Source organism: Canis lupus, chromosome 1, assembly GCF_011100685.1.
Source record: "Canis lupus familiaris isolate Mischka breed German Shepherd chromosome 1, alternate assembly UU_Cfam_GSD_1.0, whole genome shotgun sequence".
Classification (NCBI taxonomy): Eukaryota; Metazoa; Chordata; class Mammalia; order Carnivora; family Canidae; genus Canis; species Canis lupus.
In genome coordinates, this window is record NC_049222.1 from 7,702,310 (window position 1) to 7,716,681 (window position 14,372).

General features: G+C 37.6%; 1 long non-coding RNA gene across 4 annotated transcripts; it reads left to right on the forward strand.

The window, feature by feature from the left end:
- The first annotated feature begins 4,027 nt into the window (after positions 1-4,027).
- On the forward strand, positions 4,028-14,152 carry LOC111090580. 4 transcript variants are annotated; one of them, XR_005353006.1, is made up of 4 exons: positions 4,038-4,071; positions 4,289-4,358; positions 12,608-12,701; positions 13,890-14,152. It is a non-coding gene; the product is annotated as an uncharacterized LOC111090580 (long non-coding RNA). The 4 variants fall into 4 exon arrangements; XR_005353007.1 differs by lacking the exon at positions 4,289-4,358 and having other exon boundaries at positions 4,028-4,071; XR_005353005.1 differs by lacking the exon at positions 4,038-4,071 and having other exon boundaries at positions 4,078-4,358.
- The last annotated feature ends 220 nt before the right edge of the window (positions 14,153-14,372 follow it).

Genomic DNA, 14,372 nt, shown 5'->3' on the forward strand with positions numbered 1-14,372 from the left:
CTCTCCACACAGACTAATATTGGGACTTGAGTCTTCATATGCACCTGTGGACCTTGCTCTCTGGCTTACTTTTTGAATATTAATTCAGAGTATAATAGACTAGCATTACTAGAAGTGATAAGCCTGGGGTAAAAGGGTGGAAGTGCTGTCTGCCTGTATTTTCCTATTCTAAGTGAGAAAATCAGAGGAGGGAGAATGGCTGTGAGCGTTAGCATTGCTCCAAGTCCTCATTACCTGGTCTTTAATATCACCACGTGGAGATACCACTCAGCCAGCCTCTAGTCCTCCTCCTTGCCTTATATGAAGATGGGGATTTAATTTCTGTCCTGCAGTTTTATAGGCCTCAGCTGCCCATCTTCTGAAAGCAGGATCACAAACATCCTCACTTTGCAGCCATAAATTCTGACTGAAGAAAAGCAGGTCTTCCCTGGGAACATAGCTTACATGGGGTACATGTATGTATCCATGAAAAGATCACTGCTTTGGGAGGCCCTTAGTAAAATTCTCTTTTATAGGTTTATACTTCTTCTTCATATTTGGCATACTCTTACCATTTTATCTTTCCTCTTTCACTGGAAAAAAGATGAAGATGACAAATTGATACTGTTAACTACTATTTTAAGTCAAATAGATTTTTGCCTACCTTTTTAAAGAAAAAAAAAACAGCCTTATTGCAATAAATGAGCATATAATGCTCTTTGAAATGAGCACTGCTGTGAGAAATTACTTTTCAAAACTCATGCCAACTTACTGTTTTATAGTACCTCTAAAGAGCATCCATTCATTCATTAACTTGTGCCAGGCCCTCCCGTTAGCCCTCCCTTAGGAATGCAGCAGCAAATGAAGCAGACAAAACCCTTTTTCCTCTTCTAAATGATGTCTTAATAGAGAGTGGCAAGTGCCCAAGAATCTTAGTAGTTGTCTGAGTGGAACTCAGAGCAGGCACTCATTTATGCCTAAAAATAGAGGAAATAAGACGTCTGATAGTGTGTTGCTACTGGCCCTCGGCAAGGTAAGGAGTAAATGAATGGTTGCACAACATGCTACCTCCCTCTAAGCATCAGAGTCCTAGCTTCCTGGTGCCCAGGCAGAGAACCAGAAACCTGCCAGCTGCTGCACTGCAAGTAGATATTACTTCTATATCCCAGCCCCTGGACCTCAGTGGACAGAAAGAGAAAAATGCCTGCCCAAGGGGGCTCAGCTGTCACACACAGGGATGAACAAGAGGCCTGTGGACAGAATCTTAAAGGGAGAGATTCTGCTAGAAGAGGTCACATGAACATTGCAGACTGTCAGGCAGATCGAACCAGCAATGCCATGCACATGATTATAATGTATTTGTCACAGGGTGAAGGGCATGTGAAGGTACCAAGGACTTAGGGTCTCAGTCACCCACAAAACTCCAACTGAGAAAAACTATCCAATTATCAAATGCTCAGAAAGGAAATCTTAAATAACTAAGGGATGAACTATATTTAGTTAAATCAAAAAGGTGATGATATTCTGAGAGTTAATACAAATACTACGTAAGGATTCCTGAATTAAAAAAAAAAAAGACATTGCAAATACATTCTCATAATATGTTGAAACTAAATTAATTAAAATATCAGCAAAACTCAGATTTGGGGCCACATAGAAAGGGAGGAAATACAAGTATTCCAAAGTGTTCAGAGGGTAGAGATGGCAGGAAGAAGTTATCTTATGAGAAAGACATCACCTTTCTAGGCTGAAAAGGAAGAGTGAAAATCAGTGCTCTGTGGTCATTTTCTTTCCACGTTGTAGTAAAGAAATACATAGGATTATGGACACTGGAAAAGGGAAGGTGACCAACCAGTCAGAAAGCACAGTACATCTCCAAACAAGAATACTTCTGACAGCGAAAATGCTCTGGTAGTGATTACCCAGGATGATGGGCACCAAGGGGAATTTCAAGAGGCTACCTAGGGAGACCACTGCATCAACCAAAATGGAATAGAACAGTACAAGGGGGGCAGAAACAAAGACAAGGGAACCCAACGTAACACAAGTAATAACAAGCATGTTGAGGTTTATACACGTGAGCAGAAAAATAAATTCAAAGACAGAATGTTGCATCTCTTAAAAGAAAAAAAGCAAACACAGCTCTTTACAAGTATAAATGAAGAAAAGCTAGAAACAGTGGAACAAATGGGTACCAGGAAAATGAAACAAAAAGCACCAGTGGCAATGCTGCAGTCAGACAAGACAGAATCAAGGTCAGAAGAACTGAACATGTTAAAGAAGTCTAGTGAGGAAAAAACAGGCTCCAGGTGGCCAAAATCTATGAAACAAAAAGAGCAGTTACATCGATTAGGCAACAACTCTCATGTAAACAAAGAACACTCAGAAAATATACAACTCTAGTGAAGATTTCAATACGTGTCGGCAGAAGTTGAGAATAATAAACACAAGAAAACAACAGAAAGGGAATTAAAGAGTATAGCAAACAAATCTGAATAAATAGGCTCATAATGTGCAAGTGAGGATGCAGCTACATTTAGGAGTCTATGGAAGATTTTAACATTAAAGCCTGTATTTTGCTACAAACAAATAAGGTAGTTTTTAGTTCACTTTCTCTGGTGGAACCCCCCCAAAAAAGTTATAAATGTAATATAAAGGTAATAAAATATATTAGCTATTTTGATATTTAATACTTGCTCCTAAATTATCCAGAACCAAAAAGGAAATAAACATTGATACAGCGAGAGCTGGTTCTCACAAGGAAATAGCTGCAAAATCTCATTTACGGAAAACTAAAAATAAAGGCAAACAGAACTGCGAAAACTAAAAGAAGCAAAGAGAATATAGTGGAAAGTAGAAATTGATTAAACAGATATTTACAAAATAGAAGAAATTAAAGTTGTTTTTTAAGTGCATGTTTGTTTACTTATATAAAGTCCCATAGACTGCATTAAGAAAAAGACTACCATGTAGGATTAGAAGGGGTAGAAGTAATTGCTCTGTTGCTAGTGAGAGAGATCCTAAGGAAAAGATGGAAAGAGCAACAACAAACTCTTCAAAGTAACTTTTTTTTTAGTGATCCTACTAATAACAATAGCTATAAAATAAAACAGATAATAGACTAATGCAAATGCTATCTCATTAAACAATGATTTTAACAATGGGAAAAATTATAATAAAAGACTTGAGTGCTTTTGATCCAGATGCTGTTCTAAATGCATCATTTGGATTAATCTTCACAACCACATTATGCCACTGTATCCACCTTTAACAGATAAATAAACTGAGGCACAGGGAGGTTGAGTAGTTGCCCAGGGTCACAAGGCTATGAAGTGATAGATCCAGGATTGAAACTCAGACAGGCTTCAATGGGCATGATCTCAATTATATTAGAGAGTATGTTTTTTAAAGACAAGAGTGAATCCATTAACAGGGTTTTATAGACACCTGTAAACCTAATTGATTTGGATACTATTATGACTTCTTATAAACCATTATAATGTTGAAATGAAATTATAATAGGGAGAGAAAATAAATTTATAATCTTCATCACTCGGGAACCCTGGGTGGCGCAGCGGTTTAGCGCCTGCCTTTGGCCCAGGGCGCGATCCTGGAGACCCGGGATCGAATCCCACGTCGGGCTCCCAGTGCATGGAGCCTGCTTCTGCCTCTGCCTCTCTCTCTCTCTCTCTCTCTGTGACTATCATAAATAAATAAAAATCAAAAAAAATTATAATCTTCATCACTCATACAAATCTGTTCTTAGGGCTTGTTTCCATCCCTAATACGTTATAAGAGATATTATGCCTTATAACCTTTCTAATCCATCTTCAATATTAACTTCCTCTCAACATTTCATTCATATCAATGGCTTAGACCAGTCACTAATATACTAAGCTAGTACTCAGTACTTTAGGCTAGGAGAGAGCAGAGCGGTTGGGAGAATAATCTAGTATATTCCTTCCTGTGTGGTCCAGCACCAAGGACCTCAGCAGCACCTGGGAATCTTAGAACTGAACAATCTCAGCCCCTCCCCCACAAATATAGAATCAGAATCTGCATTTTAACAGTCTTCAAATCACCAGACTACAGGTCCGACTTGCATAGTTTTTCATAATGAATTTAGTCTTTCAAAAAGATTAATGCTTGGATCCAAGTATGAAGAGATTCTGATTTAGTTGTGGTTTGGGCATTAGGATACTTCCCAAGAGATTTTAATGTCCAGCTAATGGTTCATTCCTGTCTTTCCCTCACTTTATTCTGGTCGTCGCCTTCTTCCCTTCCTGTCATCCTCATTGGGCTTTCTCAGAGTCCTCCAGGGTTGGAGCTATGGACGAGAGAAGAGAAGACAACATCTTACCCAGGGACAGAGATAGAGTGTGAGTGCCTCCAGGAGTGGCAGATTCCAACTGTGACACTCCTCTGATAATCTCCCACTGAGCTCCTTACCTCACTGTCCTGGATGGGACTACCCTTCAGCTGGCCCACACTTAACATCCCTCTTAGGGAATACCCTCAACCTCTTATGCCTGAGGTTGCCTTGCCCTGTTTTGGGACAAAGTCTAAGATCACACCCAGAATGCACATCTGGTTCCCAGAAAACAAATATCTGTAAGGCTCACAGAGAAATTAGACACTGGGGATAGATATACCAATCATTTACTTAAAAGCTCTAGGGGACAAACATTTCTCTCTAGGCTTTGGTTGAGGGCAACCCCCTCCATGATTCTATGTTGGGGTGGAAATAATGGAGAAGATGGTAGTGTGTGCGGGACAGGAGGTCTGAGCTAACCATGCTCACCAAAACAGTTATTTCCTTCAACTCTTTAAACTTTATATTTTCAAATAGTTGAGGTTCACTACAAATGCACGCCATTTCAGAAGGTCACATTTCACATTTGTGTGTCCTACTGTCAGTGATCAATCACCTCGTTTTTTGAATATGAGGGTACCTAAAACCTATTATTTGGCTTGGTACCCCTAGCTGAAACTGAGCCATCAAGACTTCTTTACAGGGGAGCCTGGATGGCCACAGTCTGTTCAGCATCTGACTCTTGGTTTCAGCTTAGGTCGTGGTCTCAGGGTCACAAGTTTGAGCCCCGCATGGAGCTCCACACTCATCCCAGAGTCTGCTTGAGTTTCCCTCTCCCTCTGCCCCTCTCGTCCCTCTAAAATAAGTAAATAAAATCTTTTAAAAAATACAATAAAAAGACTTCCATTACAATGGAATGACATTGAGAAATTAAAGGAGAGACAACTGTGATTATTAAAAGCCTTTTTAGCATTAACTGATAAAGTAACAGGAAATTGAAAATGACACAGTTCAAATATGAGGGGAAAAAAAGATTTACCATAAAGAATATTGTAAGTGGCACAATATTAAAGGCATTTCCATTAAAATCCAGAATTGAGGAAGAAAACATCTAGTGCAATTTTTGTTCAATACAATCTTCTAAGTTCTAATAAATTCTATGATAGGACAAGGTTAAATAATCAGCATAATCACTGGAAAAAAGGATAATGTTTCCAATGACAATACTTTTCTAAACCTAAAAATCAACTGTAGGTAGGAAAAACAAACATGAATATTGATAGTAAAGAACTGAAATTAAGCACTCCAACATGGAAACCAGCTTTTTAAACTGTGTTGTATTTACACTTATTATCAGTTTACAACATAAATTTGAATTACTTAGAAATAGTTTATCCATAATATATAGAAAGAACTCTATATTATTGAATATATAAATATGTATGCAAATGAAAGGCATCACATATGCATTGATTATAAAATTTAATACTGTTAAATTATTTAAAATCCACATAGATTAATTGATTTTAAAGTTAATATTAAAGAAGAATAGTCAAGAAAAATCTGACAGTGGAAAATATGATCAGAAACTTGCTTTAACAGATACTGAAATACACTCAATATGTTGTAGTTAAGTCATGATGGAATTGTTATTATCAGACCCTAAGAAGTTGCCCTTAGGGTAGAAAAATAAAAAGTGGAACACAATAGAGCATATGGAAATGGATCCTAATGAATTATAAATACAATAGACAACATATCAATACAGTGAAGAAAGGAGAACTGAGTTATGTAAGGGTGCCCAATGTCTAAAAATATAAGAAGAGTATTTCAGGCACAAGAAACAGCAAGTGCAAAGGCCCTGAGATGGGGGCATGCCACATACATTGGACACACATTAATGCAGCAAGTGTGGTTAAAGAATAAAACAGCAGGAAGGAAATATGTAAAGACACGGTCAAAAAAGACAATAAGGACCCAGAGCATAGAGGGCCTTGCAAATCACACGGAAGTGTGGAGTTTATTCCAAAGGCAAGAGAAAGCCATTGAAAGAAAGCACTTAATATGGTTTCATTTTTAAAAGAAATGCTCTGGAAAAGAAAGAAAAAAAAGAAAAGAAAGAGAAAATAGAAAGGAAAGAAGGGAAAGAAAGAAGGGAAAGAAAGAAGGGAAAGAAAGAAGAAAGAAAGAAGAAAGAAAGAAGAAAGAAAGAAGAAAAAGAAGAAAGAAAGAAGGAAGAAGGAAAGAAAGAACGAAAGAACCTCAGAACCGAAAGAAAGAAAGAAAGACAGCCAAGAACCAGCAAGAACGACAGAGCAAGCGTCACGCAACAAGACCAAGAACGACCACAAGCAAAAGAGGAAGGAAGGAAGGAAAGAAAGAAAGGAAAGAAGAAAAGAAAGAAAGAAAAGAAAGAAAAGAAAGAAAAGGAAAGGAAGGAAGGAAGAACTGCTCTGATTACCGAGTGGAAAACAAGTGACATTTGGGATAAGAGAGGATAACAGCCTAGGACAGAAGGTAGTGGAAGTTCCCTGGACACATTCCTATAAAGTGGAATAAGTAGAGTCGAGCTCTACAGGATAGAACAGATTCAGCTGCACAAGGTGTCTGTCTAATACACGATTGTTGTTGTACTAATACACGATTGTACTAATACACGTTTCCACCATCAGTAAATAAGAGTTCCACATCGCTGTGGGGCCGCTGATGTTATCAATTTCTTTTTTTTTTTTAATCTAGTAAAAGTAAATCGTTATCTCATTATCTATGATGTGCATTCCCCTCATTACTAAGGAGATTGAACACCTTTCACTTTAATCATTATTCGTTTGTTGTCCTCTGCTATGAAATCGTTTTTTATGTTTTGCCAACTTTTTAACTGATCATAGTTCTTGCTTCCTTTTATAGGTTCATGGCATGCATATTTTTTCAGTTATGTAGGCTGCAAGCAACTTTTCCCAGTTTTGCCTTTTCTTCTACGATTGGCTCTAAATGTGTCTTATTCAAGAAAGCATCCGCTCACTCATGCTACCAACCCCAAACCTGTATACATCGAGTGTCACAGTGTGCACAGACCTCTATCAATAACCTATTGACATAATTACTATCCATGTATAATGTCTTGCTTGCTGGTAACCTCTCTGGTACACATGTTTAATAAAAGGCACTCACTTTTTATTCCAAAATTGCAATTCACTGTGATACTAGTTTGTCTGCTTTGAGGATTTTGCTCTTCCACATATATTACAATTCAAATTGCTTTGGATTTATAAAAACTTGGCAAAAGAATTAAAATCGAAGAGCTTACCATGTAGTTGTATCAACTTTAACGGTTTTCAAATAAGTTTTTTAAACTTCCTCCATTACAATCTTGTGCTTTTCAGGGTTTTGTTTTGTTTTGTTTTTTCTCCACTATTTTTGTTGCCTTAAAATTGAATTCTCTAGATATTTTAAAATATTTTTCTCATGTATATAAGCAATGCAGTTTCATACTATTCTCTGGCAAACCGCTTTAATTTTAGTAATGTAAGTTTACATTCTTGTGTTTTTCTCTATTAATTATATATAAGTATTTTTTTTCCTCCTTTGCAAGCTTTCCATTTTTTTGTAGGTTTACTGCATTGTCTACTATCTCTCCAGGAAATGTTGAATACAAGCTCTGATAATGAGTATCATTTCCTTAGTTAATAATTTTATTTTGAAGTAGCACTTTTAAATGTTTTATCATTAAAACCCACCTAAAAGGGCATCTGGGTGGCTCAGTGGTTGAGCGTCTGCCTTTGGCTCAGGTCGTGATCCCGGGGTCAGGGCCGGGGGGGAGCGAAATCGAGTCCCACATCAGGGTCCCTGCAGAGAGCCTGTTTCTCCCTCTACCTATATCTCTGCATCTGTGTCTCCCATGAATAAATAAAATCTTAAAAAAAAAAAAAAAAACTAAAAACTTTTGGTAACCTTTCTTTTCCAGATTAAATTCATATCTAATCTATTACATTAATAATTTTTATTATGAGGAAATATACATGCTCTTCTGTCTGCACTGAGAGGACTTTATAAAATTAATAGATTAAGGAAACAAACCATAAATATAATAAAATGTTATTCCTGGAATAAACTTGATCATGATTCAAAAATTTTATATATAAAAATATATAAAAATTTTTATATATACACTGCTAGATTTTACTTGCTATCATTTTAAGAATTTTTCTTCTATGCTCAAGAGGGAGATTGACCTATAATCTTCCTCATACTATTTTTTTTCCAGGGTTTGGAATCAAGAATATAACATTAACTTCAAACAATGCACTGGAGATCTTAGCTATTTTTCTGGGAAAAACATATAGATACTTGGAATAATCCAGTTTTTGCAAGCTGAGTAGAAATTGCCTGAAAATCCATTTGTGCTAGTTGTTTTGTGAGAACACTTTTATCTACTCATTTAATCTACTTAAATCCTTGACTTAACTGTGCTTTTTTTTGGACCAGAATTTGTCCATTTTCCTAGGTTTGCAAATAGAGTGGCATACATGTTTAGTAAACTCTCTCAATTTTTAAAATTCATCTGCATCTATGTTCTTTGTTAATTGTTAGTATAGTTTAATTCCTGCCTTATCTCATTCCTCAGGGCTTTTTAAGTCATTTTTTAAACTGTAGTAAGAACAGATACTATAGTTGATCTTAGCCAGAAGACGGAGTCAGTAACATTGTAGTAACTGTGTATGGTGACAGATATTAACTAGACATATAATGGGTATCCTTTGTAACATTAAAAATAAAACCAAATCACTATGATGCATGCCTGAATATGCATGTTAATTATGCTTAAATAAAAATATAGGTAAGTTAACTCTTCTATATTGCCTTGTATTCATCTATTCTTAGATTCCTGCAACAATCCAAATTTGGTTATGATAGTGTATGCACAAGTTTCTTCTTGTGCTATTATTGCTTTATTGATTTAGTTTTTCCAAAGAACCACTTGTGGGCTCTGTTTCTATTGTAAAATTTTTTTTTTTTTTTTAATGTATGATAGTCACAGAGAGAGAGAGAGAGAGAGAGAGAGAGAGGCAGAGACACAGGCAGAGGAAGAAGCAGGCTCCATGCACCGGGAGCCCGATGTGGGGATTCGATCCGGGGTCTCCAGGATCGCGCCCTGGGTCAAAGGCAGGCGCTAAACCGCTGCGCCACCCAGGGATCCCTGTAAAATTATTTCATAGAATACACATAATTCACTTTACTATATTCTTGATTCTATTTCTATCTCCTGTTTTAATGGCTATGTTAGATGGTCAGTAATTTTTTTTAGCCTTTCTCCTCCTCTAAGGGAAATATTTAAACATGTAAAACAGTCCTTTAACATTTTTTTTCATCCCAAAAGTTGTGACACATAGCATTTTCATTATCACTCAGTCCTACATAATTTTAAATTCCCATTTTCATTTTTAAACACAATTTGTGGGGCTATTTCTTGAAGTGCATCCTGTAGAAAGCTACATAAACTTTCATAAGCTGCCAGTAAATAGGGGCATGAGGGTGGCTCAGTAGATTAAGCATCTCACGGGTAGTGAGATCAAGACTGGAAATGGACTCTTCACTCAGCAGGGGAGTCTGCTTGAAGGTTCTCTGTCTGCCCCTTCCTCTACTCACGCTTTCTAAAAATCAAAACAAAACAAAAAACCCCAACTCAATAATAGATTTGCTTAATTTTGTATGGAGAAAATGTATTTATCTACTCTTCTACTTTTGCTAGATATACTTATTCAAAGTTTCCAGTTTTCTTTTGGTCTCCATTATTGTTTGAGAAAATTGTTGCCAGTCTCTTTCCTTCTGTGTAGATTTACCTTCCTGTTGATGTCTTTATGGTCTTTACCTTCATTGTTCCACAGATGCATGACCTTGAATCTAGGTATGCATTTATTTCTATTTGTCTTGCTTGCTATATGTTGTGCTTAATCTGTGCTGCAGATTCTGGTCCCAAAGTTCTGGGAAATTCTCAAACACTGTTGCTTCAATTCCCTTTCTTCTCTTTTTTTTCCCTCCTGAAACTGCCATTAGACTTAAAATGATAGAATGTAATCAGAAGATCAAACCTTTCAATTACTCTTCCAAATTTGCTAGCTCATTGTCACTCTAGTTTATCCTGATTTTTTTTTTTTCCAAAATGCTTACTCATACTCTCCCTTTTGGTCTAAAAATGCTGTTTGTTTCCAGATGGTCCCTGGAAGTCTGCTGACCTGGCACTGTACTAGTTAGCATTCTGTAAGTTATCTTGAATAATTATGGGAATCCAAGAGAAAGCAACCTCACTTTGCTGCAGGCCTGGACTTTAACGTTTCAATCCCAATGCTGAAAATGATTTATGCCTCAAGGACAACCCAGCCCTCACTTCAGCATTTACTTAACCACTGTCCACTGATAAAATGTGTTGTTTCTTCCTTTTGGGGGTGAGAGAGGGCATTTTCTTTCCTTCTTTATGAGATATGCTGTAAGAAGTAGGTTTTGAAGTTTATCTGAGATCTAATCGCATTGCAGTGGGAGTTCCTTCGGGATACTTAGTAATACTGCTAAGAACAGAAGTTAGAAGCTCTTGAAAACTTAAAGAAGTATATGGGTCAGCTTCAGCTTCTGCTGATAAAGGCGCTGGTCACAGAACAATGCCATTTTCTCTCATTTCAAAAGTGTTTAGAGATCCTTAATCTTTTGAAGTCATCAGTCATTCAGAGTCTGACAAAAGTGCAGGATCTCATGTCTACACGACGTGCCTATGCATATGATTGATATTTTGCATGTAAATTTCACAGAGGTTGCAGACACTTGAAACCTATCCGTGGACCTTTATGAATCCAGATTAAGAGATTTGTACGAGACAACTAATCAAGTTTATAAAATTATCATGAATGATGAATGCATGAGGAGACATAGGGTCAGTGTTCAGAAAGAAACAAACCCGTTACCCCTAGTTTCCTTCAGTGTCTCTTTAATAAAAGGCAAATCACAGTTCAAGAACTTTGATTCTGTACATATTAAGTGCTATGCTTAAATTGGCTTTTCTATTTATGATAATTTAAGGGAAAGCAAGTCTCTCCCTCGTGGAGTTAGACCATTAACAGTTAAAGTCATTCAGGTGCTACACCAGATTTTAGTACTAGGATTCAAAGCTGTAATTTTAGCATTTGAGAGACAAAGGGGTAAACGGGAGTGGGGATAGGGCAGGCAACTAAGATAGTCTGCTTGATTTCCTAATGAGGTAGCCTTCTATTTGGCCAAAACTATAGTGCTACCATTAAGAGGCCAATAAATATTATCTCTCCCGGGGCTTTCATAATGGAGATAGCAGGGAATACACCAATGCATGACAGAACAGGTAGGAGAAATTTCTGAGACAACACTTGGTTATGTTTGGCCACACATAAGTATTTAAGTAATTACATAAGAAGTGGAAAAGCAGAGCTGATGTGATGTCAGAAGTGATGTGAGAGTATCCAGAAGGGTCCCTAGGAAGACTGGCCCCATAATCAGCTAGGTCATTGAACCTGGAGGAACAGCTATGTCACTGTCCCTGGAGGAACATCAGCTCTTTTGCAGAATGCAAACCAGAAGTTGCAAGGGAAGTGCAATCACAATACTAGAGCGAGAGGGCGGTTTACTGTCTATGTAAATCGGAGTGAACTTAACTAACCTGCATTCTGAAAGATCTTTTCACACTGACAAGCATTTCAAAACATAACCTAAAACACAATAATGCTGAAGGCCTTTTCACCTAGTTAAGAGCAGGCCACTGGAGCTGGAATTTAATTCCTGACTCCCCTACTTCCTAGCTGCTGGATTTAAAAAAGTAGGCAGTTAGTAGCACATAAGCTGGAGGCAAGGACAGTGATAAACAGATTATTCAGTAGAAGCCCCAGGGAATAACATCCTGACCTGCGGCTTCCCAGACCCTGGAGCTAACAGATCAAGAGCCACAGGTGCAGAGCATGCACCTCTTCTACCTCTGCCCCAGGATAACCCCTAGACTCATCATAATGAGTTTGTACTGTGGTTATAGCCCCCCCAATGGGGGAAGCCTGCATGACAGTTCCAGTACAAACCTTACCAGGTTAAAAACTGCCTGCTAACCTGTGGGAGGAATCCCCTCAAATGATTGGGAGCAGCATCCATTAGGGAGCACCCGGTCCATGATGCAAGACCCCACACACATACAAGGAAAGGACCCCTGTAGCCTCATGCAGCTGCCACTTCTGGGCCTGCCCACTCTCCCATTTCGAGAGTGTACTTTCATTTTAATAAACTGCTTTGTGCTTGCTACTTTCCTCCTAGATTCCGTTATTCCAGTGCAGATCCTCAAGTAAACTTTTTTGTGGGGAACCCAAGAATGGAGACCTCCATTCACACAACATCAATTCTCCCACTGGTAAGAGATTCACCAGGATTTGTGACATTACAGTGCTTCAGTTCTCACCAGGGGAATAGTGCTAAGTATAATATATCCAAAAGGTTACTGCAAAAATTAAAAATGGTAATTATGTGAAGTACTTAGCATAGTATCTGGCTTGTAAAAAACATGCAATAAGTGTATTTATTATTTTTTATTATCAGTACTGATTTTATTAACCCATGCTGAGCACCTCTATAAATATACAGTAAATATTTTAAGCATTATAAACTATTTCAGGAGTTGACCCAGCATCCACATGGGGATCTTTGTCAGCATCTGGATCTATAAGACTCTATCACACTTTCTGCCATCATTGTCATAGGATATAGCAGGAGAGAAAAATTCCCCTTAAAGGGTCAGGAAGAGTGAACCCTTTGGGGAGTCAAAAATAAGGGCAATATAAAATCCAGGTCAGGAAGGGCCAAGAAACTGAGCTCAGTATAGAATCATGAATCGCACAAATGTACCAGGAGCTTGGGGGAGATAGTACATCCATTGCCATATCTATGGTAGTAAATATTTATGGTAGTATGAGAAACCTTTATTCCAACCAACCACTGAGCAAGTAGCTTCACCTGGGCAAGGACATTAATTGCATGAAATGCAAGTATGAATATGAATATGAAGAATTCTTGGGAATTCTCATCAAACACAGTTCACTTATCTTAAAATGAACCTTCTAAGAATCAACTATCATAGTCTCTTACTACCACAGGTGACCTAAACAGGTAGGGTTAAGCATGGCCAGCATTGAAATCCCACTCTATGGGCCTATGGCAAAGAGCTAATTGTATTGTTAATAAGTCATATGAGAATAGTTTGTTGTATTCAATCAACAACAAATTCTCTCAAATCACAGACCATCCACAAAATTTACAAGAGTGACACTAACTGTAGAAAACAAACAAAATCCCTTACTTAAGGCTTTGGACAACTGAAATATTCCTCTATTCAACCAAAGTAAAAAGTGATAGCACTCACTGTAAGGACTCAGGAGCATGTGGTAGAGAGCTATGGAAAGACTATTAAGATCTATATTCGCAAACAAGTAATTCCAGTTATTTTTAAAGAAAGTTTGGCGACTCATCTGCCTTATGAAAATAGAGCAAGAAACGTTCTCTGCACAGTGTGAAGTTCCTCTGTCTTTCATATTTCTAATTCCAGGCAGCATGCTGTCTGCTCTAAAGAGCAAGAAAACAAATGCCAAGCTTTAATCAGACTGGTGTGGACCATTGGAACTTTCGGATCATTTAGCCATGCCTAACTATGTCATGCAGCTTCTCATCGGAATTATCAATGCCTGCACCTATGCTCTGCCATGAAGAGGTTACAAAACACTGAAAATGAGCAGCGATTCTAGGCTACCTTACCATTCTTTTTCCACATTCGTTAAAAAAAAAAAGTAACAGTTTCAATCTAATATTACAGTGAAACTAGGAATTAGAATCCCTATAGTGTGGAGTCAACCTTTCTCAACAGTCAAGCTTTTTTTCTTCCCCTTTCTTTTAATTGTAGTTTGATAACACTGATAAGCCTAAGGCCAAAGCTGAGGAAGAGAACAAAAATACTATTAAGAACTTAAATCCTCTTGAATCTTTAAAAGCTGCCTTTTAACAAAGATCTTTGTTTTGAAAATGCTCAGGTGTT